The sequence below is a fragment of the Labeo rohita genome, chromosome 6 (assembly GCF_022985175.1).
Source record: "Labeo rohita strain BAU-BD-2019 chromosome 6, IGBB_LRoh.1.0, whole genome shotgun sequence".
NCBI lineage: Eukaryota > Metazoa > Chordata > Actinopteri > Cypriniformes > Cyprinidae > Labeo > Labeo rohita.
The window spans coordinates 1,661,503-1,667,781 of NC_066874.1; positions in this window are offsets into that span (position 1 = coordinate 1,661,503).

The following is a 6,279-nucleotide window of genomic DNA, read 5'->3' on the forward strand; positions in this document are numbered from 1 at the left end:
TTTCTCAATATTTGATTTTTTGCACCCTCAGATTTCATTTATTCAAATAGATGTATCTCAGCCAAATATTGCCCTATCCTAACAAACCATATATATAAATGCTAAGCCTATTTATTTATGATGTATAAATTTCATTTTTTTAAAAATGACCCTTATGACTTGTGGTGCAGGGTCACAAATACGTTGCACAGTATTTCAGCCTGTTCTGATTTAGTATGCTTTCTTTTTCTATTGTGAGCATGCTTCCTCTTTTTCCCAGGATTTCTAAATTGTCCAAAATATCTGTGTTTTGGCTTTGGTTTCCTATTGTTTTTATACTTGCTAAAGGTAATGACTGAAAAGTGACCAATAGCCTGAAGGAATTGTACATAATCTATCAATCACGGTGTGTGAGAAAGCGGGATCTATGGAGAAAGGTCAAAGCAATGCAAATACAAGTACATATAATGTATGAGGACTCTACAGAGGAAAGCAAAGCCAAAACCTGGCCATTTAGAAATCCCAGGCACGACACGTCCGAGAAAAAAAGGGCACGTGTGTATGGAAAACCACTGGATTAATGGTTTTCCTGTAGCAGTCAAAGAACAATCCCGAAAAATCCCATAGACTTTCATTAACGGAATGTTCTGGGTTCTTTTTAATGGACAGGAAGGACTGGAGTTCAAGACCTCGATTGATTAGTGACATCACAGTAAACTATCGTTGACCTTTGACCTTATTGTCTGCAGCCTTTGAATAATTGCCAGCATTTGTAAAGAGCATTTAACCTCATTTGTATTTGTGGTGAGTGAAAGACACAAACACACACAAACTACAAAGCACACGATGCCAGTTCACAGTTGTCAGTTCACTTTCCGTGAACCCCGCCCACAAGTCTCAGTCTGATAGGCTCGTTTGTACAAACATTTACATTTATGCATACAGCAGATGCTGCATAGTGACAAGAATTTGTTGTCAAAAAGCTAACAATATTTATATACAATATACAATGCAAAATGGAAAAAGAGTCTGCATGACTGTTTTATGTTTAAATGTAATAGCCATGATACATACATACATAAATTTGTTAAACTCCTTTATTTATTTTTTCCTTTATTTTATTTTTAACCAAACTGCAGCCTCCCAGGTGAAAAAAAATACACGTTCATAATGTATTTAAAGCGCTCTGTTTTCATGCACTAATTTTGTACTTAATATACTTAAAATTATTTTTTAGTACTTCTTAAGATAAACTTAAGATCATCTCAGTTGTGCTATTTTGGGATACCGTGGATATGAATTAAAATGTTTTTAATATGCTATCTCTGTATTTAAAAAATGCATTTAGTGTAGTACACTTAAACCCATCTTTCATACACAAGTACACTCACGTGTACTACAAGTGGTAACTAAATGCATTTTTTAAATACAATGATACAAGCACATTTTCGTTCATACTCATGGTATCCAAAAACTTTTTCTTAAGAAGTACTAAAGCATAATTTTTAGTATATTAAGTACAAAATTAGTGCATGAAAATAGACCACATTATGAAAGTGCACTTTTTCTTCACCTGGGTTGTTAAACATGTGCATCACAGATTTGTAATGCATTTTTCCTGCATTAAACAGCTTTGACTGTGGCTCATTCAATCAGAAATTCCATTTTATAATCATAGTTTTAGTTCACCTGATTGAAATGATGTTTATTTTAATACAGTAAGGCACTTTGAAATGAATAATGGTGTTTGCTGTGCATTGTTTCTGTGATCTCTTGCCACTGATCATGAGTTAAATGCAACAGCTGCTGCATATATTTAAAACACGTGTATTTCTAAATTTTGATTCATTCAAGTGTTTTACTTCTAAAACCACGTTGCTCTTTCTCGCACCTGTTATTTGTCCTCATATTGAGCAGAAACATTATTTCAAACTGCATTTTAATGCTCCTGCACCTTTGTTTGAGCAATACTTGACAGTTCATATGAAGTAAACTGTTAGTAAGATAATGACAGGGTGGCTGTAATCATCATAATAAAATAATGTTTGTTGGCATGAGGGCATTTTGTGGTTTGGCATCTGTATTATTATCTGGCAAAGTGTGATTAACCCGAATATTTCCTGCAGATTACAGTTCGGCGAAACTCAAACTGTGTTTTCCTCCAGTAGTGCATCAACCCAACTATTCACCATCAAAGACTCGTTACTGCGACGAGTCGGAGCCAATTATTTGACATTATACTAAAGCAAGTAAACAGCGTCATAATGAGCGCAGAACACGGAGCTCAATGGAAATGACGGCGGAGAGGCTTTATTTTCATGAATATGCTTCCGCGAGTGTTAAATGAGCTGTGAAATGAGATTCCATCACACACACGGCGTTAAAAAAAGTGTTAAAGTGTTTAAAAGGAAGACTAAAAGTAAAAAGCCAATCTCGCTTTCAGGAGGAAATCTGGATCATTACATTGACTTTCGGAAGCCATCAGAGGAGTTTGATTTTCTAATGGCGTAATGGTGAACGCGTGCATATAAATGCAAATACAGGACACACACACCAACCCTTCTGAATCTGACAGACGCTCATTGAGAGATTTACAGACGCTCATTTGTCACCGTGTGTGTGTGTGTAGATCTGCAACAGCTCAGTTTTTGCATTTTCTCGTGGTTTGAAGGCATTTTGCACCTGCTGTGGAGAAACTTTCATTCAACTCATTTGCATTTGTTCACTTTGTTCACTCTGTTTCTGAGCTTCGGGATGTGAATGAAGTTTTACCCTCAGAGGGAACAGCTCATTCTCTGCTCGTGACATATGCAAAGTACAATAAATTTGAATAAAATTCCATAGTGAATGAAATTAAATCTTGAAAATTCAGTTGTAATACTGAGAGTGTAACAGTCAAAGCTCTGCCCACGTGATATTTCGCAAGAGGTAAAGGTGTGTGATATATGAGTATCTCCAGCAGAACAGATGTCTGATTCAAATGTCACGTATCACGTCTATCAACATGTTTAATCCAAATGGCATTTAAATGCAGATACAGTCCATATAAGATCTTCAAGTGAAGAAACTGATGCTGTGAACCAATAGTATGTGAAACAGTAATATATTCTCAAACTCATATGTTTGTTGTTTACCTTATTGAATAAGTAACAACATGCTGCACTTAAAAATATATAAAAAGCAATGTTTGCTTCGTATATTTACATTTGTGAATATCGTATATTTTACGTATATTTTACATGAAATTAAAATAGATAAATATTTTTAAAATAAAAACAATCAAAATAATACAATATTACTAAAAAAAAAAAAAGAAAAAAAAAAATTGTTTACCTGCATGTCATGTAATCATTAACCAATATTGGACAACAATGAATATGCAAATGAGTTGATAAATTATTTAAATATTTCTTAAAATCAAAAAAGATTATACCGTAGTAAACTAAAACTAAAACCATAAACTATTTTGGCAGTTGAAATAAAATATAAAAAGAATAAAAAGCATTACCTGAAACAAAAAATACTAAAAACAACCAAACTAAATAAAATAACAAGACATTTTATGATTTGTGTTTAGTTAAACTTGATGTGCTAAAATGACTAAAACTAAAACTTAAATGAAAGTTAATAAAAATTATGTAGGCATACATAAATTAATACAACCCCCCCCATATATATATATATTATATATATATATATATATATATATATATATATAATTAATCAATAAATATTTTAACTAAATGGTTTTTTTTTTTCCAAAAAAACCTCTAATGTGTAATTTTTCTAATAAAAGTGTTAAAATACACTACCAGTCAAAAGTTTTTTTTAAAGAAGCTCAGTAAGCCTGCATGTATTTGATCCAAAGTACAGCAAAAACAGTAATATTTTGAAATATTTTTACAATGTAAAATAACTGTTTTCTATTTTAATATATTTTAAAATGTAATTTATTTCTGTGATTAAAGCCAGCATCATCACTCCAGTCTTCAGTGTCACATGATCCTTCAGAATTCATTCTAATACCTTATTTGCTGCTCCAAAAAAAAAAAAAAAAAAAAAAAAAAAAAAAAAGATTATTATTATCAAAATTTAAAACAGTTGAGTATACATTTTTTCAGGATTCTTTGAAATTATGGAAATTAATACTTTTATTTAGCAAGGATGCTTTAAATTGATCATAAGTGATGACAAAGACATTTACTATGTTTCAAAATATTTCTATTTCAGATAAATGCTGTTCTTGTGAGCTTTCTATTTATCGAAGAAAAAAAACTCTCCTCAGCTGTTTTCAACATAATAATAATAATAAATGTTTTAGTGAGCCAAAAATCAGAATCTTAGAATGATTTCTGAAGGATGACTGGAGTAATGATGCTAAAAATTCAGCTTTGAAATCACAGGAATAAATTACATTTTAAAATAACAGTTATTTCAAATTGTAAAAATTATTTTAAAATTTTACTTGATCAAATAAATGCAGGCACAGTGAGCAGAAGAGACTTCTTTAAAAAAAAAAAAAAAAAAAAAAAATACATAAAAAGTAACTGTTCAAAAACTTTTACCTGGTAGTGTATTGAGCATAAAAAATGAAAACCTTGTGCATTCCTTCCTGGTAATTCTGTCTTATTTCTATTGACACAAACGGCAGCATTTCCTAAGATAAAGCCTAGTCTTTTATTTGAGCTCAGTGTTTTTGACCCTGAAGTCAGACCATCATCATATCATATAATATTCTACTTCAAACAAGATAGTAGTTTCATATCCTGGTATTATTTTAATATGGGCTCGGCAAACATAATAAAGCGCTGTCATGTGTTCAGTCACACGAGTGTAAACTGTATTTCGTTCGAATCGGTGTTTAACAGTGTCTTTCTGTGATTCACACGCGCCGATGGGAGATCAATACGGCACATCGAGAACGCCTCATTCCATTTTCCAACCTGTTATCTTCATCCGTCTCCACCAGCGTTACCATGACTACAAGCACACAGCCGGCGTCCTCTCCTGAGCATCCGCTCCTCGTGAACACAGTGAGAGTCTGTGCCAGAGACGCACAGAGAAGCAATGTACGGAAATCAAGTCACGCCACTCAAATGATGAGAGATCTCTTATTGATCCCTGGGGAAACAGACACTGATTCCACCTCTCGCATCTATTTCTGAACTTCATGAAACACTCAATTATCACAGAACACACACGTGCCATATTTCACAGACTCATATTTATCTCTAACCCAAACCTGTGTTTGTACAGACCAGAATAATGAGTCAGAAAAGTAACCAATGGAGAGAGAAAACAACAATTGCTCTATTTTTGAACATGTTAATCTATGATGCAAAAATGATCATGATCTTTATGCCAATTCCTGTAGATCTCTTTTCATATCTCAAATACATAAAAGTAAATATTAGTGATATAAATGTTGCTTGCAAAAAAAAAAAAAAAATAAACTATACTGAAATAATAGTGATTTATGTTTAAAAATCATGCATCAACTATAATGAATATTAGACATTTATATGTTCAAAAATGCATGAGCTATATTGAAATATTAGAGATTTATGTTAAAAAATGCATCAACAATAGTGAAATATTAGTGATATAAAAATGCATAAACTATAATGAAATATTAGTGATTTGTATGTTCAAAAACGCATAAGCTAGACTGAAATATTAGTAATTTAAAAATGCATAAATAAATTGCTATATTAAAATATTAGATTTATTTGTTCAAAAATGCATAAACTATACTGAAATATTATGTATTAAAATGCATAAGCTATACTGAAATACTAGAGATTTATTTGTTCAAAAATGCATCAACTATACTGAAATATTAGTGATTTAAAAATGTACAAAAATGCATAAGCTATAGTGAAATATTAGAGATTTATTTGTTCAAAAATGCATTAACTATACTGAAATATTAGTGATTTAAAAATGCATAAGCTATATTGAAATATTAAGAGATTTATATGTTAAAAAATGCATAAACTTTTCTGAAATATAAGTGATTTAAAAATGCATAAAATATACTGAAATATTAGTAATTTTAAAATGCAAAAGCTATATTGAATTATTAGAGATTTACGTGTTCTAAATGCATTAACAATAGTGAAATATTAGTGATTTAAAAATACATAAAAATGCATAAACTATAGTGAAATATTAGTGATTTGTATGTTCAAAAATGCATAAACTATACTGAAATGTGTGATTCAAAAATGCACAAAAACGCATAAGCTATATTGAAATTTTACATATATACGTTTAAAATTGCATACTGTAAACTATACT